At 37.4% G+C, this 25,419-nt stretch overlaps 1 protein-coding gene across 3 annotated transcripts in view; it reads right to left on the bottom strand.

Moving 5' to 3' along the window:
- Window positions 1–25,419, bottom strand: part of TAFA5 (TAFA chemokine like family member 5) — a 396,302-nt gene that overhangs the window by 2,074 nt on the left and 368,809 nt on the right. The gene's annotated exons all lie outside the window — the stretch shown is intronic.

Raw genomic sequence — 25,419 nt, 5'->3', positions numbered from 1 at the left:
TAAAAATTCCACAGATTCTGTATACACCAAAATGTTGTGGGGTGTATTAAGCAAGCATGCTTGTTACAAAATGCTGTTTGCATTTTCAAACAGTATCTTCTGCTTTGGCATTGTTCTGTCTCCAAGTAGTCAGAACTGTTATTACTGATGGAAATACCATGCAAAACTCCATAAAATACTGAACAGTGAATGTAAAAGAGCAAACAAATAAGAAAACACAATTCAATTCGTTTAAGCCATATATTGAATTTTTAACCTAATCTTCAGAGCAGTACATGAAAGAAAAATCTGCCTCCAAATCAATTTTGTGACAGCTTGAAACATATGGATCTCTATATATATGCATGTAGAAAGAAAGAAAGAGAGAGAAAGAGAGGCAGATAGACAGATGAATACTTTCCTTACAAGGCATAAAGTGTACGTCATAGATTTCTGCTTTTGTCCTCTCACCTTTTCCAGGAAAAAACACCCCGGAAATCTTGCAAACAGCCTTTTCTTTTCGGACTAGTGATCAGATCTCCAAACCACATGGCCTCAGACAGGCTGAAGGCAAAAAACCTGGTTGATTATTGTGATATATTCCCCTTCTTAAATACACTTTCAGCAAGAGAAATAATGTTTTGCTTCTATTAATTGCCCTCTTTCCTCTTTAAACTCTTTCTTGGCCTTCCTGCTATGCCCCCTATTTTTCTTCCCATTAGAAAAGAACACAAATTTTAAGGTAGTAATACTTTTTACGTTGCAAGACACAAAGCAAACAATTCATGGTTTATTAGGTCTGAAAGTAAACTACTATGTGTTAAGAATTAGCTTGACATAGCTCCATCTTTCCTTTATAATGCCAGAATGGCCCACAGCTAAAAGCAACAGTGTGAACTGCTGATGGACTGCATGTTCAGTGTATGCTTCTCTACCACACTGGTCCCAGGAAGAAGAGAGAATTCAGGTACAACAACATACATTCAGAGATAACCTTCTGCTTTGTCCCTTCATGGGGATAGAAACCTCCTTCTTTCCTTCCTTGCCATCCCTGTCTCCACCTTGAACACCCCTGCCACATGAATATGGTATTAACACTTTAAAAGGAGACGAGAAGAGGGGAGAAAATGATGCACTTTAAAAATGCTGAGGAAGGGCACAGAGCAGGCTTGAAATAAAGTGATGACAGGAAGAGGAACAGATTAGAGAACAGGAAGTGAATTTACAACTTTGGACAATGACAGGAAATAATTAAATGAAAGGGGGGAAAAAGCCTATGTTAGCAAGGGAAGTATAAACATCACTTATTAATGAAGGCATGAAAAAGAAGTAAGATAGGTAATAAGATTAACAGATAAAAAGGAGAGAGAAGATAGGAGAGAGCATGATGAGTCCAGAGAAGAGGAAGAGAATGCACACCTACCCTCCCACCTCCTGTTTTTTCCCTTTCGTTCCTCATTACAGGTAAATTAATCACTCCCCAGAAAAACAGACAGATCAAATAAGAGAAAAGAGGGACGCCTAAAAAAAATAAAAAGGACTATTTTACTATTTATAGTAATAGTTCAATCCATAGAATAGAATCATAGAATCAATTAGGTTGAAAAATACTTTTAAGACCATCAAGTTCACCCTAGCACTGCCAAGTCCACCACTAAACCATGTCCATAAGGACCACCACAAATATTTTAAATACTTCCAGGGATGGTGATTCAATCACTTCCCTGTGTAGCCTTTTCCAAAGCTTGACAACCCTTTTAGTGAAAAAATTTTGACTAATATCCAATATAAGCCTCACCAGTGCAACTTGAGGGTGATATCACTCATTCTGTCACTTGTTACTTGTGAAAACAGACTGACCCCCTTCTGGCTATAACCTCCTTTCAGAGTGATAATGTGTCTCTGCTCCTCCCTTTCTCCAGGCTAAACAACCTCAGCTGCCTCAGCCACTCCTCAAAAATCTTCTGCTCCAGACCTTTTCCCAGCTTTGTTGCCCTTCTTTGGACATGCTCCAGCACTTCAATGTCTTTCATTTAAGTGAGAGGCCCAAAACTGAACACAGGATTTGAGATGTGGCCTCACCTGTGCCAAGCGCAGGGGGAAAATCACTACCCAGTCCTGCTGACTGTTGTGGGTACAAGCAAGGATTCCATTGGCTTCTCTGGCTGCCTGGGCACAGCTGGCTCATGTTCAGCTACTGTTGATCAGCATTCTCCAGTCTTTTTCTGCTGGGTTGTTTTACATCCACTCTTCCCCAGCCCTCTAGCACTGCATGGGGTTGTTGTGACCCAAGTGCAGGACTCACCATTTCACCTTGTAGAACCTCCTATATTGTCCTCAACCCACCAATCCAGCCTATTCAGAGCCCTCTGCAGAGTCCTTCTACCCTCCAGCAGATAAACATTTCCATCCGACTTGGTGTCATTTGTTAACTTGTCCAGATCATTGATGAAGGTATTAAGCAGAACTGTCGCAACACTGAGCCCTGGGGAACACCAGTAGTGACTGTCTGCTAGCCAGATTCAATTGTATTCACCACAACTCTCTGGGCTCAACCACCCAGAATTTTTTTTTTTTTATCCAGTGAAGGGCGCACCTATCAAAGCAGCCAATTTTGCCAGGAGAATGCTGTGGAAAACAGTGTTAAAGGCTTTACTAAAGTTCAGGTAGACAACATCTGCAGCCTTTCACTGAGTAGGTAGCCTTGGCATTAGTTGAGGTTGGTCCAGCAGGTGAATGCCTTTCATAAAGCCATGTTGGCTGGGCCTGATGCCCTGTGCACGTGCCACAGGATGACACTCAAGACAGGATGACACTCCATGACCTTCCCTGGCACCAAAGTCAGGCTGAGAGGCCTATAACCTACGGCATGGAAGCCCAAGGTGGCAGTTCTGCTGACCTCCCTCTTTACTTCTCTAAGAATTCAAAACGTGAATTGAAACACATGAAAGTACCACTTCCCTAACAGGCAAGTTTAAAGTAAAATGGTGCTTTTGATGGCTGTTTGGCAGTAATTTTTAGAATATTAATTAGCTCATCAGCTTGCAATAATAACTGTAAATTAAATAAATACTTACATAAAACTGCTTCAAACCAGGGAAATTGGTTTTTGCATTGATTTGGTTCTTTTTTCCCTTCACTAAGGAAATTTGTAGCAGCATCAAATTAAAGAAAGGCTACATAACCATCACATAGAACAACATTTCTTCTGTTCATACACAGAACTCATGTCATTTCTAGGTACCAAAGCACATGTCTGTTTGTCACTGACTTCACTGAAGTCAGAATTTCTTCCCAGCTCTTCAGACAGCAGGTTCTGCTTCCTTTGGAAGGAGCCAAATATTTGGACTGTTAGTTTGAGTTTCTTCAAATTTGAGGTACTGAGCAGGCATCTAGTACCAGAGACTAAAATACTACTGTATGTTTTCTGACTGCTTACGTGGTGGAAGTCCAAGCCCTTGTGTGTTCCAAGAGAAAAACAAATTCCCTGTGTGCTCAAGAGGAAAACAAATTTTCCTGCTAATAATCCAAAACATAAGAAGCAATACAATTCACATGACTATATATATCTTACTGTTGTTCTTGGGTGGCTTGAATATGTCCCAAGAGTGTTTGGCTTATTAGAGCAATTATAACACATTCCACTTAATTTGTCTTACTCTGGAGGAAGTAGAATAAGGGTCACTCTAGCCCCAGCTGTGCCCTAATGGTACACAAAATATTTTATTTCTTTATTTTTATGGTCAAAACAAAGGAAAAAAAAGCTGTGCAAGTCACCTTGAGAAGATAAGAATATATGGCACTTTGCTGACTTACACAGGCTTTCTATCAAAAGAAATCCCCATAAAAACCTCTCTTTCGGTGTAGCATCTAGGATTTAACTGAGTGACAAAAATGTTTGAATTTCTCATCACAACCAGAAAGTTGATCCAGGCTTACTGCAAGTGGCAAATATTTTCAGTTAGGATTGAGTTTCAAGTATGTCTTGACCTTTCACTTTATATGGAATCCACATAAATACCAACAATTCCATGTCAAGCCTGATAAAACTTTAGCAGTTTCATCTGTTTTTCACTCTGTTTTTAGAATAAAGAGTTCACCAAAGTTCTGGTTTTTGCTACAGTAGCCACGTGCTCTTACATGACTACCTATTGCAGTCACATTGACACTCTTTGATGACAATTCTATCATTTTTCCAGAATTGATTTTTGGAAATTTTCTGGATACCTACAAAGTAATTGGTCAAAGTAATTGGTCAAAGTAATTGGTCAGTGTTGCTTGAGAGCTGAACTACTTGTCTAAATTGTGTGTTTTGTACTTTCAACTACAGTCTTATGCCTCTGTGATTCTTAGGATTTTGTGCAGCACCCATGAGTGCAAACAGCTTTTTTTTGTTTGGGTTCTTTTTACCTAAGAAAGAGATGGATGCTGGTTGTACCTGCCTCTGACTCACAAATTACTCATAATAGAAACAGTTCCAAACCTTTTACCAACTGACTGCAAGTCAGATAAACAGCATGTCTTTCCCCTCTGCTTCTGTGGCTCTCAGTTCTAGGTCCCTAAACAACTAAGCATATATGATGCAGAAAGAAAGATGTAAAAGCATTAAAATGCCCTAGGAAAGCCTTACACTGCCTTGCAAGATACCTCCTGCTTTATGGGAATAAAAATGTAAATTTCAGGTGATGATCCAAGGAGCAGCAATGATCTGTTTCATTCATGAGAACTCCCATAGTCCCTTCTGAAAATTTATTTTGTTTCCCTCCCTTCCTCTCCTTTCCTCCACGCTGTTCATATATGAATACTGAATTCCTTAGTCTTCAGAAAAAAAAAAAAAGACAAGTTAATCTAACTCTAAAGTATCTGCAGCTATTAGGAATAAGAAAAAGAAACATGAAAGCTATCCTACTTAATGCTGTATTATGTCTCACTGAGCTAGCCACAGGAAGAGGAATTTCAGAGTTCAAACCACAGTACCTACAGAATTAGGAGTTATAATATTGAACAATTTTAGTGTCTGTGCTTCTGGATGAATATTTATTAAAAGAAGTCTAATTTATTAGGTAGTGTATATGCAGGTATATTTTCCTGTGCTGCACTCCAACAAAGTAGCATTCCTGAGTTACAGATAGCAGAATCCTATTACCAGTGCCCTTCAAAAAGAAGATGCCTTTTAACACACATTGCATGTTTCTTTTCACTTCCACTATTCAGCCTGACACAGAAAGAAGTATTTATTCCCAGTCTGAGACTCTTTGCATATGTTTTTCACAATAACTATTTTAATATCAGTCTGTCTCAAAAAAACCCCAAAAAAGTCTCATTTCCCCTTAAATAACACCTCTAGGCCTATCTTCTCAACTTCCTCTGACCATCTGTCAGGACTATCATCATGATCATTAATTTCCTTTTCTGTTAAAACCCTTTTTGTCTCATATTACCATTTTTTAACTTACAAGATCTTGGAATACACTGGGTCAGATCATACACTCCTTTTTCTGAATTGCCTATTACTTCATAAGCATTAGCAGTGAAGGAAGTGGGATTGCTGTTATAGTTAGATAATCCTCACAATGACTGAAAATGTTAGAACCACTTGTTGTAAACCAGCTGAAATACATTTGAACCTGGGTCATGCAGGTAAGCCTTGTTTAAGAGCTCAGCCTTAAGCATGTATAATTACACAAGTTTGGTTTGTGGCATCTGAACACATGCTAAGGAAAAGCAATGGAGGTGACAGAATCACAGACTCATTTAGGTTGAAAAAGGCCTCCAAAGGTCACCAGCTCCAATCTTTCATCATCACCTTGTCAGCTAGACTATGGCCCTGAGTACCTCGTGAAGTTTTTTCTCAAACACCTCCAGACGTGGTGACTCCACCACCTCCCTGCACAACCTGTTCCAATGCTTGACAACCCTTCTGTGAACCAATTCCTCCTGTCAGCAAACCTGAGCCTCACCGGGTGCAGCTTGAAGCTGTGTCCTCTCCTATCACTAGCTGCTCGGGAGGGTGATCCTTTCCTTTCTACAGCCTCCTTTCAGGTATTGTAGAGAGCAATAAGGTCACTCCTGAGCCTCCCTTTCTCCAGGCTAAACACCCCCAGCTCCCTCAGCTGCTCCTCACAAGGAGCTCCTCGTGCTCCAGCTCCCTCACCTGCTCCATGCCTTTCTCTGGACATGCTCCAGCACCTCAGTATCTTTCTTGCAGTGAGTGGCCCAGAACCGAACACAAGATTCAAGTATGGCTCACCAGTGCTGAGTACAGGAGGACAAACACTGCCCAGGTCCTGCTGGCCACACTTTTATTGACCAGGATGACACTGGCCTTATTGGCCACCTGAGCTCACTGCTGACTCGTGTTCAGCCAGCTGTGGACTCGCAGCCAATGTCAACATTGGTGCAGAAGAGAAAGAGAGCGGCAAGAATATCTCTCTTCAGCAGATTCAAAGCCCTTGGATACAAAGGTGATCATGGGAGATTTTTGCTCACAGTAGCATTTAAAACTGTTGTGGATAACAAAAGAGCAAGGCAGGCCTCATTTTTCCCCCTGTGAATGTCTAAAATCAGCTCCTTCAAGCATCATGGGTGGAAAGAGGGAAGGATGAAGAGGACCACACATCTTATAAGGCACAACAATGCAAATAGGATGTTTTCACCTCTCACTAGTAGCTAAAATGGCTAAAATGTTAAATATCCTCAAAATAACTCCAGCTAAATACCTTGAGCAAGTAACTGAATGTTATATGATTTCTTTATGCTCTTTTAAGTTGGTTAGAGATCTGCACATATATGAAGGTTAACACAGATAAAACTAAGGACAATTTGTAACTGGTAAGGAATTGTAAACTTGAAAAATTGCTACTTTTCTGTCACCTTTTTTACTCTTTAAATAAAAAAAACAACAGCAATATTAGCATGATTAAAAGTGTCTAAGAATAGCCATGGGCTTTCCTCAGGATACTGAAAAAATAACAGGAATTGTTTTATATTTTTATATTTATTTAAATTTATATGTATATTTCTGACACTTTTCTCTAAGGTAGGAGACAGGTTCAGATAAAATTATCATTGTATCTAAGATTTTTTTTAAATAATTTTAAATAAATTTTTAAATGCAATAACAATTTTTACTGAATTATGAATGTTTATACGTATATATCTATATTCAAAGCATACTCTTTATAGACTAACAAATCTTAAAGTTTTAAGCTTTATTAAATTAAATCTTCTTGTGAAAAAAAGTGATTTAAATATTTCTGTGTGCTAATAAATCTATGCAATACAATTATCTTCAATAAAATAATGCTTTTATTGAAACAATAGAAGAGTATTTTATTAAGAGAGTGATGTGATTTCAATTATAAAGTTTAAAAAATAATCTTTATAGTTAAATTTACTAGTCTGCATCATGGGAAAAAAAGGAAAAAAATATGAAGAAGAGCATCAGCCAGCACTGAAGTCCACACACAAATAAAAATTTAATTTTTCTTTTCTAATTAAAAGAAGAAGATTGTTCAAGGACATCTGGGAGTACTATCTGATTGATAGTGTCAGTTCAGCCAACAGGCAGTTGGGCTGAAGCAAGGTTAGTCTCATACACAGTAAAAACTGGAAGTGTTTTACTCAGACTGATTGTGAAAAAAGTTGAATAATACATCAATAGTCCAACATGCTCTTAAAGACAATACTTAGGATATTTCACCCATTAAAAAAGCTAATTCTGACTTTAAAACCATGAGCTTTAAACTGTAAGTTCAACTGGTAGTGAAGGAACTGCATAGCCAATGTTCACCAGTGAGATACTTTGCTTTATGTACTCCGTTTGAAAATGACTGTTTAAGAAAGTAGTCACGTTGCACATCATTCCAGAAAGCAAGGCAGCAATGTAAATTACTTCCAACAAGCAATTTTATAAATATTTTTTGTATTGGAAATAAATTTTTGAAATTATTCTGCTTAGCCTTTGTCTAGAACTTGAGGAGAAAGTCGTAAGTGGACAATTATGGGAAAACAGAGTAGAGGAGGAATATATATATGTGAAATAAGAAGAATGCAGGAGGGTTTTTATTGTCTAAGAGACATGTTTGAAAACAAAAGCAGGAACATACACAATATTTTCCATTAGAAATAACACACGGACATTCACTGAAAGCAGAACAGCAAGTATGGTCTTCAACACAGCTCACATGTAGGTAGATAAGAAAAGAGAAGAAAGTCCATTACTGCTCTTAGTCCTTACATTCTCTGCAAAGGGAAACTCCTCTGAAGGTAAAATTTTCTAAAACTGAATTATTAGACAGTCCTCTAATATGTACATGGAAAATAAAAATAAGCATATAATAGCATAAAATAGTTCAATTTTTTAAACCTTGATCCTATTCACTTTCAGTGAAAACCGAAAAAGTCCTGGATTAACAGATTGTTACATGCTTAACAGGTTAACAGACTCATGAGATTTAGTTCCTGGCCCTAAAGATGATTTTCAAAATAAGAAAAATTTTTCCCTAAAACACCTCACCACAGAAAGAGTGAGGTTCTTCAGGAAAGTGAAATAGATATTCTTCAAAAAAGTCAACTATCATTTTCTATCAGATTAAAGCCAAGGTTTTCTTTCTTCAATCCATCATTCAACCATAGACATTCTGAAAGGACAGTGGGAAATGTAGTTACAGTGTTTTCTTCACATTTTGAGGAGGGAGAGAATATTTCTTGACAGGGTAAGGGGAAAATTGACAGATGTAGGGAATTGTGCATACAGCAACATATGCTGATCTTCTGTTTAATGACAATGTATCCATACACCTTACAAACTTTCATGTCCTAGTTTTCTTCACTCCAGGAAAGGTTTATGTTTGTTTTGCTATATATTCTTATAATCCCCAATAAAATGTCCTTTTGCACACCTATGCTCATCCTCCAGTTTTAAGTTGTGGATGATATAGCAAAGAAGTGGGAAGAAGGATGAGACACGGAATTTAAGGATCATTATCCCAAACTAGCCAATTAAGACTATTTGATTCCCCTAGAGAAACACATTTAGGCATAGCAGACACCTAAATGCATTATACTGTGTAGCATTCTGATTGACAGTGCAATTATATTTAAGCTTAACACAGGTTATGGATGCAGTGTCTCAGAAACAACCAGTGTTTCAATGACTACTGAGGCAGAGCACTCTGTGCACTGTGCAGAATATCGGATCAAAATTCTTTGGCAAGATCACTGTTACTCTCTCTACCCTGTTTCTGTGCTGTTTTGGCAAGCGGTTTTGTGGTGATCAGATTTCTGCAGTACTCTGAAAACAAACAACAAAAGAGGAAAAATAAACTGTGGCAAATTTCAAGGAATTTTCTGTAATTTGCAATAAATTTATACAGACAGAACACAGAACTATATAAAAGCAGCTTCAATAAAACTTTTGGGGAGCAGAAGAGGAAGTAAATCTTATCTTCTTTCAAAGATATGAGTCTCATGTGCTTGTCCTAGAAGTGGGATGAAACCCCTACCTTGTAAAACCTTTCTCAACTAGATTTTAGAGATGCCTAATGCAGTGTACCTTCCATGACAGCCCTTAAACTCCCCATTATTACAGCTCCTTGGGTCAAATTCAGAGGTTATGACACCTGAATGTAGGTATTGTATGTGATGATTGTGATCTCAGTCAGGATCAACAAAATCTAGAGCTCAATTCTACATAAGCATAGGTGCTCAGTGTCTATTGGACGTGCTTGGGTATGTCTCTTTTTCTACAGATGCTACTTAAAACCCCTGAATTGCACTCCTGAATATGTCTTAGACTTCTGGAATATATAGGCTGCCCTGGACATATGAATAAGGGGAACAGAATTCTGCCCTTACTCTCTTTTCACAAGCCGAAAAATTCCAAGCTGCTCCTGCTTGTGGCTCAGTGAGCCTCCTTTAGTCATGAGTGACCCTCTGCACATGCATCAATGCCCAAACCATGTCCTTGTGACTGAGCATTTTGTCTGGGTTGAATGATGCACAACAGGGAAGAAGATACCAATAATGATCAGTCGCTGTGTTCAAGAAGCAAGTGATTGGGGTTCAGTTAGTCAACATTATGGGACAGACCATGAAACATTTCTGTGGGTCCATCCTTAAGAAAGAAATGTCATTACAGCAATCCCACATGATCAGGAAGATGAGATCACAGATAAGTGTCTTATTACATGAAGCACAAGTATTATAAGAGCTGTCAGTTTCTTTTTTAAAAGCGTTTATCTGACCTTTGTTATCTTCCAAGCTTGTTTTCACATTTATAAGAATGACAAATAGTAACATCAGACCCTAAGACTATTTCAAAAGTGACTGAGCTATTTGAGAGATACTTCTGGGTTAAATCAGAGTAAAATGCTTGCTCCAATCATAGGTGTGGAATAGAAGTTGTTGGTTCATAAAACAGTTACTCCGATGAAATGCAATGAACCTGAGAGGGAAATAAGCTTCAGGTGAAGACAGGGATCAAGCTATAGTGTTGACAGTGTCATTAGTGAATCCATTTTATTGGGTCACACTGTTCCTGTGCTGGTCATCAGAGTACCATTTTGGTGTTCATAATCTAATGCAACAAATCAGCTTCAGGAACCACTGATATGAAACTTATTTTTAATAAAATATTTTATGCTTTAGGACTTTAGGCCTTTCATCATGGTAAGATTTTTGCTGCTGAGAATTCACAGGTTTCTTTTTCCCATCATAGATTTTCCCAGATTTGAAAAAAATATAGAAGAGATCTGAAAGAGTTCAGCTGCTGACAGTATCAAGCCCTTGGTTCCTCTGGTATGTCTGGGTATGTGAGGAGGAGGTTCTCAAGACAGAAGGAAGAGATATCACCATGTTTTAGCAGTTACAAGAAAGTACATCGAAGTTAAGGGGATAGGTCCTAAAATATTAACTATAGTCCAGATGGCCTGTGTGGGTGAAACTTGAGAATGTTTAATGAGAAATCACACAAAACTCAGATGCTATAGAAACAAGAGACAAAACAGAAAAAGAGGAAAATGTATTACTGACTCTGCCAGACATGCTAGGCAACATTTCATAAATATCAGATGGAAGAAGTCATGATCAATCTTTCCCTTGAGGTCAGGAATAACATGCCATATAGAACAGGACTGGTGCAAAACTGACATGGCATGTTTTGAGTTTCTGCTGTAGAAGGATACTTGTATATTATCCTCATACTAGGTCTTGGCTTGGACTAAGAGTTTCTTGGATATCAGTGTATCAGGGTTAATTAGCAAGGAATAGTTTGTGTTTCTCTGACACTGGCCATTTTTCACTAATTAATCAGAAATGAAAAAAAAGAAAGGCACTTTTTTTTCCCCCTCAAGTAGGAGCAGAAATCTGGTCTGTGTAGGAGACAATGTGGGTGTGCTCTACAGATTCTGTAAGATTCGCAGGGACCACTGCGGGAATGACAACATAGGCAGGAAAATGCTACTGAAAGACAACCTTGCAAGGTAAAAGTATGTTTGTCCCAGCAATCACATGCCTTTGGAAAGCTTAGCTGCAATTCTTTTCCATATGCAATTATTAACTCTTGATCACAAAATCTTTTATCACTCCCAGACTCAATAGATACAAAAACAGTTAAAAGCTATTTTAAATAATTTTGTTTAAGAAAAAAAATCCAAAAAATTAAACTTCCATTTAAAAGTTACATAATTAATTTTTAATTTTGCATTCCAGAAGTAGTAATGTGCAATATGATATGAATTGTTTTGAAAAGTAGACAAAAATTCCAATAGAGAAATAAAAACCTGGTCTGCAAATATTATCCTATTCACCTCTGGGCATTTAAAAGCCCAACTTACAATTTTGTTGGTCTCATTGACTACAGCAAATCTTTTCTGGAGTCATGTAGGTGTTAAATGCCTTATAAGGAAAAATGAATCTGGATGTCACAAATTATTTCTTTGATATTTTAAAAATCATGTTCCTTGGTTTTATTTTGTTTTTTTTTATTTAAAAATAAAGAAACCACAGCAAAAACTACACAAAAACCCCCAACTGCATGCTATGCAACTTCTAAAGATAAGATGACATTTTCATCTTCCCAGCAAAAAATTATTTCAAGCTAAGATATTAACAAGAAAACAGCTGCCTTTCTAATTAGTACATTTGATGCTTAGCTTCTTTTCATTACAGCACAGACAGGGAACACTTTGATCTAAATGTTTTAATCAGCTTTAAGTAGCATCAGGCCCCAATAATTTAAGAATTATATATGTATTTAAATGAACATATATATGTATACACAAATAAGTGCATATATATATATATATATATATATACACACATATTTTTTTTTTTATGAGCACCTAAAATTGATCGGATCAAGACATTCCCTTATAACACATCAGCAGGAATTGAGAACATTGTAATTGCTATGGATAGGCCATATAAAAATGCCTGAACTCTAATGCTAATGAGAAACATTGTGATAGAACTGAAGTTTCTTTTGGATTCTGAAAGTAAAAATATTAAAAAAAATAAAAGTAAATATACTTAAATATCAAAAAATAAGAGAAAATTCTAAGTTGTAGCAAATATTGTTAGTTGTTCATCTGACTGTTGATTTAACATTTGGGCAGAAAAATTTGAAATTATTCCCAAATCTCCTCCCTTTCCTTTTAAAAATTCCATGCCAACACACCATCTGACTAAAAGGTAGGGGTCAGGAGGGTTTACTTTTTTACAATATATGCACCATCAAGTCTTTAAATTTACTCCAATAAAGTGTGCTTAATTAACCAACAGTACTTATTCTTGATAAAGACTTAGAAAATGCAGAAAAGCTATATCAATGTGTAATAGATGACATTTTCACCATAATTTTCTATTTAAAGGTGCACTTACATTGATATTTGATTACACTAGTGTTCTTCTATAAATAGCAGAGTATCTGCATATTCCCCCAACAAGCTCTGCTCCCGGGAATTTTCGTTCAAAATCTGGCATGATTGTAAGTCAGAGCTCTGACATCTGGAGCACTTTGGGCTACCTCCAAATGGAAAAAAAAAAAATCAATATTTGCCAGAGGGCATCTTTCCCAAAGATGGACCAACTAACCTTGGCAAAAACCATATAAACTGAAATTGAGCACCTTGCCATCAAAATTAACAGAGTGACTTGAAAATAATGCTGTCACTCCTAGCAATGACACTGCTTTGCTCACTTTTTAGATATACAGTAGCCTGATAGGCCAAAATGACATAAACTCTGTGTGGACAAAACTGACAATAATTATAAGTAGACATAATTCAGAAGCTACAGATTTAGACCTTTATAATGTCAATGAAGAAAAAATACATTTTCATTTAAAGCCTCATACATGGTTTGATCAGAAAATAGTGCCAAGATTCATCAAAAGCTGTCAATTGCCATTTGCTGGGCTAATTCGAGACATGCATGCACTTAAATATACATTTTTTTGTTTTACAGAAATCCTGCTGATTCTCCTGAGATCATTATAACTGGCTTATTTCCCAGACATATCTGTAAAGGGTGTTTGGCTCATAGAAAATATAACATATAGTATCCTAAAGTGAAAAATGTGGTAGAACACTTTTGTCTGTCAAATTTGTGAGTTAAGGGAAAGAACTGTTCCAATCTCAAGATTCGAAAGGTAAACTGAACTCTTGGCTAAGTCCTTAAAGCTTAAAAAAAAGACAAATGAAAAAAAGCTCCTTGGTCCTTTTGCTAAATAAATATAATGATTTATTGTCAATTAAATCCCTGCTTTTTATTATCTATAATATAATTTATGACTGGTCAACTGTACAAACAATAACTGTAGTTCTCACAGTTTGGCTCCTAGTGCAATAAGGCACAGAGTCTGATGTAAGATCTAAAGCACTGGCTAACTGCCACACTTTACCTTAAACATAGCTCACAACTACCACCCAGAAACTGAGAAGAATGTTATTCACTGAGATTCTGAAGACAGGATAAGGTACACATATCTGTAACACTTTCAGTCACAGAAAGAGATAAGGGGATGAAGGATATAATTAGTATATCAGTATTTGAAAGCAGTATGGCCATTAGCACAGCAGATTTATTAAATTTTATAACATCAGAGAAGCACTTAGCTGAATTGTATGAATCTGCAGGTTCTGGTTACTGTCTCAAAGCACAATGTGAACCTGTTCACAGATTCAGGTCTATTTTTAATCAGATGATGAGTAAAGAACTACTCAAATAGTTTTTTGGGTTTTTTTCTTTCTACATTTTTTCTTCCTAAGGAACCATTCAAAAGACTGTCTTCTTTGCTAGATTGCAGTTCCAAATTCTCCCTCGCTCCTTCCAATGTTCCTGGCTGCACTGTGGTGCATCTACACAAGAAAGATTGAGTGTTCATTTTCTCCCTTTTGTCCTTACTCTAGACTAGAGACCAAGTAGATTTCAATTCCTACACTGAAAAGAGAGCGGAACACGAGTTTCTTGCCTCAACAGTAATTATTTTCTATTAGGTCTAACCACTAAGTCTATGGGTTCAATTCATTAACCCCAGCATGCCATGTTTAGATGCCTCAGTGTATTGAGTGCTGATGGACCTGGTCAGGCTCCAGTGACCATGGATACCTGCGTATATTTCCTCACCAAGTACTGTATCTCCTAGTAGGAAGACAGGTGGGCAGCTGTGGGAACTATCTCACATAGGAATAAATTGCAGCAGATGAGCCACTTCGTTGAAAAAATTCAATTTTGTACAATCTTCTGCCTTACAGATATTATGTGACAAAATTCTGCACAGGGAGAAGTAGAGCAGAATACCTGACTTCTGATAAATTGACTCAGTAGAAGTTTGGACAGCCGCAAACCTCAGAGGTTCCTAGAACTATTAGTCCCCAGGCAGCTAACTTGCAAAACAATGCTCAAACTCCATGAAACCTCCGACAGATTGGGTCCTGGTTTTCACTTTGAGTCCTCCATGGTATTGTTACAAAAACATGGCTGGTGCATTTTTCTCCTATTCTAGTTTTTTAGAAAACAGCTTTTGGATCCAGTGCTTTGTGTAGAAACCCAGAGTAACAATATGCACAGGATCACTTCAGAATTAAACAAGGGAGCTTGCACTTAGAGGATATCAAACATGCTTAACCTCAAGGCAGCACTAAATTTCTCCATTTTGCCACAGTAGCCAGACCATGGGGTGCATGCAGAAGTGAAATTATACGCCTCTGAGTAACGTTACTGGGAAAGAATATGTTGTTTATAAAATTACAATGACAAAGATACGAGGCAGACCACGTATTGAACACCATCTTGGATTTAAAACTCATCAATAAAACAGGAACAGCATGAACACAAATATATTGCACTAGAGTATTCAAGTAGAACATGGCTCCATTCAAGAAAGCCTATTTCCCTTTTTCTGTCTGATAATCTGTTTCCATTTACGTTTGTGCCCTAATCAGCACACCAAATGTATTGGCAACCATTTTTGAGCTCACCTTTTGACCTCACTGTCAGAAAACTCTCACCTCAATATCAACCACGGGCAATATTCCTCAGGAATTATCAAAAATAAGTCAGAGGAGATAAAGCTGAGTGGGTTCTAGTCCCCATGGGCTTTAAACTGCTTATGAAAATGATCCTGGACATTTTGAATGCTTTGGCATAGTAGAACTTTTATTCAGTAAATATCAGTCAGGTGCCTTCCAGTGGAAATATGATAAATACAGCATCACAAAACTCGAATGAATGTCTACTCTAGGGACAAGGAATGATGACAGGCTTTTCACATGAGGGAGCAGATATCATACTGCACATCTCTTCATCCTCACTATTCGCCAGTGCCACTCTCCATGTTGTCTTTGAAGGATGCCTCCACCAAAGATGTTTCTCACAAAGAATTAATTCTGAAGGAGACCTTGTTTCCCTTTCTTAAAAGAGTTAAGTTGCTTTGGAATTGCAGTAGGATGCAGAGCAGAAATCAGTAATGCCACTCTGCAAATGTCTTTTTTAACAAAGTTTCACTGTAGGCATGTGGGACTAACTAGAATGCCTAAGGTCAGACCTTCCCTTAGAGCTCAGCCAGATGCTCTCAACAAACTCTATAAGATGTTCTGGAAACACTGATATGTGACAACAAAAATGATAGAAACTTTCATAAATGTATCAAACTGTCAGAGGACTACACTAATGCATACTCTGTAATATTGATAGTATGATCCTGATGATTTTTAGCTCTAAAAAACCCATATATTTTTAGTACTTTTTGTGTATTACCTGTACTCATGAAAAATGAATACTTGAAAATACAAAGGAAAGGGACAATAAAAAGAAGTGCTGCCAATTTCTTGTTCTGTCTTTTCAAACAAATATATTTTAAAATTCCCTAACCTCTAGTTCATTCCACTGGAGTGTATGTAGCATCTAAGATCTTATTTTGCATTGCAATATCAACCAGCAATGGGTGATACTTCACAAAAGGAGGTGAGTATTGTTCTGTCTCATACAGCTGCCTGAAGTAAAGTACTGCCTGTCATGGTCCACCCCAGAGTCACAAGGAGTTCATGTGTTTGTGGCACAGCTCTTCTTATAGCACCTTCCAGCTTCACACAGCTTTCCCTCTCACTGAGGCCTGTTTCATAACACAACACAGCCAATCCCCAATTTATTTCTGAAGCTAATTTGGGGCCAGTACTGCCCATCAGTTAAATGCCCATGAAGTGTACCAAATATCCCCGCTCAACAGGACAGATAGGGGATGATCGAAAAAAAAAACCTATGACCCAGAAAAACACCTTCACTCCAGCCACTGCATCAGCCCATGGCTGGTTACATGGAAGCAAATGGAAGTCATATAACTCCTTATGAAAAATTAAAGCCATAAAAGGTGCGTGACTGACTGGCCACTAAGACAAGCTTAAAAAATCCTAAAAAGGAAAAAAATCCCAAATTTAAAACCTTCTCCTATGATTTAAAAACCTATTATCTTAGTTTCAGAGGCACGCTAATCCATTTATTTTCCTCTTGGAAAGAAGAAAGGTGAAATTTAAGGCATTTTTTGTGGGTGAGTAGCTATCAAGGGCAGCAGATGCACCAAAAGTTTCTTAGTGATTTTGGATATGGTGGGGGATCAGTCTCTTCTCCCAAAAAACAACTGACAGGATGAGAGGAAATGGCTTTAAGTTGCATCTGGGGAGGTTTATATAAGATGTTGGGGAAAATTTCTTCACCGGATGGGTTTCAGGCATTGGAAGAGGCTGCCCAGGGAAAAAGTTCAGTCACCAGTCCTGGAGTCATTTAAATGATGTGTAGATGCAGCACTTAAAGACATGGTTTAGTGGTGGACTTGGCTGTTCTGGCTTATGGTTGGACTCAAAGAACTTTTTCAGTTTAAATGATTCTATGTTTCTATGATCCCTGATGATCATCAGAAAAACTTGGGCCAAACTTCCTTACTCCTATTAAAAAAACAGCCAACCTTCAGTTGTAGATGAAAATAAATGAGATGCCAAGATGGCATCCAATGGTTGTCCATTGATTCTTGTACCTGTGAGGAGCTGTGTGTTGAACTTTCTGGTCATATCTGAAGTTTTGTTGATTCTGACTTTGGCTGTAAATGGGGAAAGGTTATGTACAAACATGTTGTCATGTGCTATACACTGAAGGATCAAGATCTACAAAACCTTCTACTGGCAGACGAATATATACAATATTGACATCAGTAAAATTCATGGCAGCAACCTAAGGATATGTCACTATTAAGAAGGTTTTTTTGGTATCCACAAACAGTGACTACAGTGCCTATTACCATTAGTGTTGATTACAAATTCAGGAAAAAGATATTACAAATATTCCTTTTTAAAATCAATTTCATAGAGAAAATGCATTCATTCTATAAAATAAGCCGTCCAAATATTCTTATACAGTGTCTTTCTCAGACTTTCATGTTTTCTGGATTTAATTTTGAGTTGTATCTTATACAAGGATCATCCCCACTCATTCTTGGGTATTTTTTCTGTCAGAATTAAAAAATGCTATTGTGAGTTATATTTCTGGAGAAAGTAGATAACTCTGTCATTCTTAGTGATGGTATCATCACAACATTTTCAGGCACTTTGAACTGCACTCCTGAAGATTATAATGTATTTCCATTCTGCTGTGTACCCATGGCCTAAACAGAAAATGTCAGTTTCCATTCAAAAGGCAGAATTTTTGAACTTTCTAAGGCATTGGAACTATATACACACATCATATTCAAGTTTGAATACAAAGATAATTTTTTTAATAACTTTTTTGGTGTTCCTAATATGTTAAGAAAACACCAAAAAAAAATCTAAACTACCTTCACAAATCTAAACAACATTAGCATGCAATAAATTCTTTTCTGTACATCAGTTGATTTCATCTCTCTTCATTGCTTCTCTCATGCTTTGTCCCACAAGTGGAACAGTGAGATAAATCAACTGTTTATTTGCTTTATTGCATAAATCTCACAGCAATAAAACAGAATTGATCATATAAGGAAGTTTAAGATGGGTTTCAGTGAATCCTTGAAACACTGTAAATTAATAATGCAAGTTGAAATTGTATTTCCCAAGGGAAATATATTTTAATAGATATTTTCCAAACATTTTCTTCCTTTAATATATTTATAAATTTTGTTACTACTCTTGTTTTTTTCTAAGATGATTAAACCATTATTTTTCCCTAGTCTTGTGTGTTGAAAAACAAGTCAGGAAAATCTCTTTATTACTTATAAAAATATGCAGCAAAATAACAGGGAAATTTAAAATGAAGGCATGTGTATATCTTCAGCAGCAATTATGTATTCCTAGCCTTTGTTTAGACCAAAATAGATGACACTGCAAGAGGATCCATAAAAATGGAAAGTCACACTATATGTAGCATGTAATGCTACCCTGAGACGAGTTTTAAAGAAATAAAAGAAAATTGAACTAGTCAATTCATCCCTTGCATTGCTTGATACTGTCCATAATATCACATTTTAAATAATTAAAAAATTATTTTTAATTAATAAAAGGTAATTTCAAAGTATGATTTATAATACTAGAAAATATAATTTTAATTCCCATTTGGAAAGAATGGATTAATGATATTATGTGCAATAATTTAATTTAAAACAGGACTGCTACTAGCTCACAAATAGCTACTGCCTGAATGTTGTCAGTACATGATCATCTTCATTGCCACATCTTCCTTTTTCAGGGACCTGAACTGAAAGTGCAGTCTCTGCTTGCTCTTGAGATCCTGTACTAAAACCTTCCAATGTCTACTGATTTGTGCAAATCATAATAATTTTGTTCTAAAAGAGAAGACTGAAACAAAGCATGAACACTTTTATACTTGTCCCCACAATGGAAATTGACATCAACAAAAGGAGGGAACTGGGTTAAACTATGACTGGAAATTAAAGCATTTTCCCTACTCCCAGTCTTAAACAAATTGTTACATCTGCCTAGTTTATTATGGAAATACAGGATTAAAACATCTGAAAACAGTGATAGACAAAGTAACATTAATTCCTTTGATAGTCCAAACATATGTGATGGTTTTAATTTGCTCAAAGTCTAATCGCTCTACAGTAAGAACGGACACATCTCCTTGGCTCTCAACCATCAGCCATTAAAAGGAAGTCTGGTGATAATGGTTCTTGTTGTTGTTGTTGGTGGTGTTGATGATGATGATGATGATGATGATAATAATAATAATTTCCTTTCTAACAAATAGCTGGCTGGTAAATTGGTAAATTCGGGCTCAAACACAATACTGTCACATAATCAAAGGCATCATGAGGCTGATTCACCAGGAAGTGGTTTATATGAATGGAAATCATGCATGATTTTTGGCATGGAACAAGGCCAGCAAACTTTGTACCTGATTTCACAGTACAAACTAAGGGCTACTTGTGACCAGTGATATGGATAGGGTGAAACCTAAGACATTTTTGAGACAAACTAGTAACCCCATGGAAAATAACACTGATCTTTGCTGCACAGGGTTGTTGCTGCCAGCAGGATTCCTACAGGATCCTGTAACAAAAACATTATGCTTCCATAATGTGGGGTTTTTTTCTGTGTTATTGAAAGGAAATCCAAACAGATTAAGGGTATGGAAATGTTTGTTGCAGTATTTTGTTTTGTTACTATAATTTGAAGTGAGCGATCCCTCACCATCTTCAGACAAAAGAGGGCACATGTAAAATAAAGCAAAAGGATGAAACAGGGCAATTGATTGCAATAGTAAAGCCATTGTTAATCTGCTAGCTCTTTCACTTTGATTAGTAAGTTTTCTAGATGTAGAAATAAAGGTGTGGTTTCATTATACTCTATGCCATAGTTCACTCCTAGTCTATTCAATTCTTCTCCAGCTTTCTTGCACCATACACAGTTGCTTATCCACTTGTTTCAAATCTAATTATGGTGCAATCAAAGAAGGAAGTGGAACAGTTCAACGATCTGATAGAAAATTAACTCATTAAAAAAAGGGGAAAAAAGACTTTCTGTCAGAGCAGTGAGCTCAACTGATTTATGCACACAACTGCTCATTGTAAGAAATGGACATGAATTTCCAGCCAGGCCTGGAAGAGCCTACTTTTCAGGGGCAATGTATAGCTGTACTGCATCAGGTACAATCTCACAGTAAGTCCTGAGAAAGATAAAAATCAGGCTAATGACTAGGTGTGATATGATACGAAAACTTAGTGATTAAAACTTGTCTTGATGCTTTGACATACGCAAAATATGACTGCTTCTATAGAGACTTTGAATACACAGGACTCAAAGTAGACCATTTTATCAGGTCTGTAGGTCTGCCATATTTGAATTGGGCTAAGAACAATAACTTTATGCAGAAGCTTTTACTATATTTGAAGTATTTATCATATGATTTCAAACAATGCCTTTTCCATGACAACTGTGGTTCTCATCTTCCCAGGGATCAGCCAGCTATATGCAGACTACTTAATGTTTCACAGTATAATCATTACTTAACTAATATTAACTCAACTCTACAAAGGTAAGTAGTCTTCTTAGCTTTTACTTATCTCCTTTCTTTTCTTTATCTGGCAAATTGCTTCCCATAAATTTGAAACTGAAAGTTTTGAAGACAAATAATATCTCATGACATATGTGTACAAGAGCCGAAATAACAGTTGCTAATCATTTTAGATTATTTCTATATAAATCTGTGTTGATTTTGTTTGTATTAATAGGAAAAGCAACGGCTGATACCAAGGTTCAAGAAGTTAATTTGTAATTTTAAAAAGGATTCACAAGTCGTCCACCATCTATGCAACATGTTCCAAATAAAATTTAATGATAAAGAGAGGTGTTGGCCTTCAGCCCTTTTTATTTAATGAGCTAACAATGCTTCACTTTCCTGGCCAGCTCTGAGAACATTTTGATTTAAATTAGATAAAATTGGATAAAATGTTTACAGTTTAAGCTGGAAAATCTTTCTTCAGAGACAGACTAAGCATATCCAGCTCCTAGCTAAAGAACTTTGAATCTATTTTCTTATCAGAGGTCAAGCTTGTCAGCTATTTTTGCAATGGCTCAACGTGTACTGCAGTTTCCACAGCTCCTGGAAAGAAAGGATTAATGTATAACCTCTTTCCACTATGGAGATCAAGAGTTAAAACACTCTCACAGTTGCCTCTGAAGTTCCCTCAGATTATGACCAATGAGTTCATTCTATTTTCCTGAGGGCTCTTCAGTTCCCTCCCTATAGGTTGAGCTAAGAGAAGCCCATAGTTTCTTTGCTCTAAAGAAAACTAATTTCCAAGTAGTTTGATGGCTACTACAGTTTTGCTGTACAGCACACCCCACTTTACCCAAGATATCTGGGTAAACACACCAGATGAATACAAGCAGCAAAAAGAAAGAGAACATGGCTGATCAAGCATGAAAATGAACATTTCTTCCCTTAAAAGTATTTGTATTATCTTTACATTCAAAAGAGGCATTTGTATTGGAAAGAACTCTTGTCCTGACAAAGCAATAAATACAGTTAAGAATACATCGCATAACCTTTAGCAAAGTTCATTGCTAGTCTTACTACAAGGAATTAATATTATGAAATAGGAATATGAATGACCATTTCCATTCTTCTTTTGATATGCTTAGCACAAAAACTTGGTATTACCTCTGGAGAAGATGCTTTTTAATACATGTAATCAGTTTACTACTCATACGTGCTACTATTTGGGGAGTAGTATATATTTACAGAAGAATTTACTGTCATATCACCTAAAGACACTAACATTTTGCCTGTTAGTTGAAACATTTCACTTGTACTTTCTTCCAAAAAAAGGAAACTGCTTTTAAAAGAAACTTCAAATGAGAACTTTGGCTCTAAGTTTACTCACTGAGTTTACTCACTGAGTAGTTTCACTACTATGAAACTAGCTTCCATGCATACAAGATCAACTATATTTTCCTTCCATGCCACAAAATATTGTTCTTTAAAAAATACATTGTTCTTAATTCAACAGCTGCTTCAGGCTGCAAAAATTTAGAAACCATTCTACATTTTGAGACAGGATGGACTGGAATGGCACATGCCTTACATGAATGCCAGACATAGAAACACCAAAGAAAACACCTGTAGCACATTTGTGTTGCCAGTGCCAGTTTAAATAATTAAATTTTGTTGTTCCACCAAAAATGAAAAATATTGAGGATATATTTGTTTGTTTTGTTTGCTGTCAGATGTCTGGTTTTTAAATACTGTGACAATGCTGAAATCTCCATTCTTTCAGAAGCTGGCAGTTCTGAACATGCTACATACTGTCGTATGGAAGTGACTGAAGCAAAGCCAAACATTGTATTTGTCATCATATTCCTGCATTTCCATTTTTTTTCCCCTGGCCTATCATTGGAACAATTTGTCTTTGTCTTTTTCAGAAAATGCTCCCTTTCCAAATCACCCCTCAAACAGAACAAAGTGCCAGGAAGTCTGAAAGGCACATACAACATGGTCATGATAAGTTGTAATGAGTGCTGTGAGTATTAGACATTACAATGGGTGCATTTGGTGTTCCAGTTCAATGGTACTTTTCAAGATGATGTTTTTACACATTATTACGTCCAGTCTATATTGTACATCATAAATAAGGATTTTCTGGGAGGTATATTAGGCAAGGTATATTAGGCTGACCAAGGAGGTAGAATATTATTATATTAGCAGACCTCTGTTATCATTCATTTCTGTATATTTCACTACTGTTTTTTCCTGCATTTTATTCAGATTGCACTAATAGCTGAGGTGACATACTCATTTCTATAGGTTACCTATCTCTACCATATATTGTTTGCCAGCATCCCAACAAGGCCACTCAGGCTTCTTTAGGGATATTTTAGAAGGTGTTTTAGAGGATTTAATGTGCATATCTAGATTTAGCACTTTTAATGTGCTCAAAGTAATGGATTTACCCAGGTAACAAACATTTTTATCACCCCAGTATCTTTCTAGTTTGAGGGAGATATCTTGGTTAGATACATGCACACAGACTGTGTGCTATAACCATGTTAGGAATTACAGAAGTGCTGCTTTCCACACTTCCCATGTCTAATAGAAAAACACTTTTCACCATTCCAGTGGTATAAGAATGTCACCCGTGACTCCCCCCACTCAGAAGGGGCTCTCTGGCATCCCCTCTGCTTAGTCAGAATCTGGGTCAGAAGCTCTTGAGGAGTATCTCAAGAACAATCTGGTGTACTGGTTCCACTTATTCTCTGGGTCCCCTGTTGGCATTTTTTCACAAAGAAGCATGGGAGACTCTGCCTCTGCATGAGTTACAGGAAGCAGAAGGACATCAGAGTGAAGAACCAGGACTCCTTGCCTCTCGCTCTGAAGTGCTCTGAACATCTGCAGTGGGCTCCGCTGCCCTCTATGGTGGATTTATAAGGAGCCACTATGATTTATAAGGGGCCATCCTCTGATGCCTTTCAGCCTCTTCAAAATTCCAGTATTCTGTAAATGCTGTTCCCAAGGGCATTCTTCATAGTTATGGTATGGTGTACCTTCATGACTTCCAGGTGTCGGCACCTCTTGAGAGGTATTTATTAACAGCATTTTCAATGACTTGCAGCAGTGCTGGCTGTGCTGATCAGAAGAAATGCTGCTTTGACCAAGAGAGGGTGGAGCTTCTGGGGTAACTGGGCAACCCTGAATTGCACATAGACTCCAAGGAGACTGATGACATCGCAAGTTGGCAGCACCTTCTAGCACAGGTGCAATGGTTTTCAGGATTTAGCATGCTCTAAAAATAGTTCAAGAGTGGGATTGCTGGTAGCTGAAATAATGGCACTCACCGAAAAGAGGGCTTGACTTTTATGGATGCCTGACGCACAACCAGCTTTTCAAAAATGGGTATTCACTTTAGCTTTTATCCCATAGTCATTCTTTTAGTGTAGAACCAGATGCTTTAACCTGTACCTGCTTCTCTGGGTAACTCACTCCACTGAGACAAATTATGCCTGAGATAATGAGCTCCTGCTAATCAAATCTAACTTTGAGAACTGACAGCAGAGCTGTGAGAGGAAGCAGAAGGACAGAAAATGGTGATGATGAGCCCCCCCAGCCTGGAAGAATATTGAGAGATGAAGTGCATCTCTCTCTACTTTGTGTCCTGGCCCTCTTCTTTTTTCCTTCCCTTTCCCTTTGTCATCTAGGGAAGAGAATTTCATGGCAGGTGCCTTGTCATGGAAAAGTGACACAGATTTGGATGCACACCTCATACACAGACCTTGTTGTCGTTTTCTCTGCTTCACTTCAGCTGTGGCAGAGGATGAGCCCATGGCCAAAATACACCAGGTCATGGCAAACAACATGCTTCTGGCTCGGCATTGTGATGGCACAGCATCAACCAACCTCTAAGCAGGAAGGGAGATATCTCACAGGGACTGCTGAAAAGATTCCATTGATGCCACACTGCATCTGAAGCTGGAAATGAGCTTTAGCGCTTTTGTATCCAGTCCCGTGGGTAATGCATGGTAGGGACAGGTGTGGTTGATTATATTTGGGTCTGTAACATCTGTAATTGCACCAAAAGGCTTCTGCAAAAACCACATTGTGTTGTATAGCCATGGTAAGAAAGGGGGGCTGTGGTCCCTCAGTGGTACCTTAAGATCTGTCACTAATCAAGATAAAAATGTAAACACCTGTATTGTTCTTATACCTCTCATTGGAGGAGGTGGGTAGGAAAGATAGATCAACATTTCCATGTCTCCTTCTCTCCATCGCAGATCATGGATACAAAGGAGAAGAAAAAAACTTTCATTTCCATGCTCCAGGTCCTGAGTTATAAAATGGCAGCCCTGCCATTTCACTGGTGGTTTGAGTAAAGGGTGCTATAACAAGAAAAGACAGCTGCCATGGAGCCTTTTGATAGATTTCCTCCAGCTGTGCAGATTGCTGGCCAGAGAGCTCCTTCTT

Source organism: Ammospiza nelsoni, chromosome 5 (assembly GCF_027579445.1).
Source record: "Ammospiza nelsoni isolate bAmmNel1 chromosome 5, bAmmNel1.pri, whole genome shotgun sequence".
In the NCBI taxonomy this organism is placed as follows: domain Eukaryota; kingdom Metazoa; phylum Chordata; class Aves; order Passeriformes; family Passerellidae; genus Ammospiza; species Ammospiza nelsoni.
This window is presented reverse-complemented; position numbering and strand designations above follow the sequence as displayed.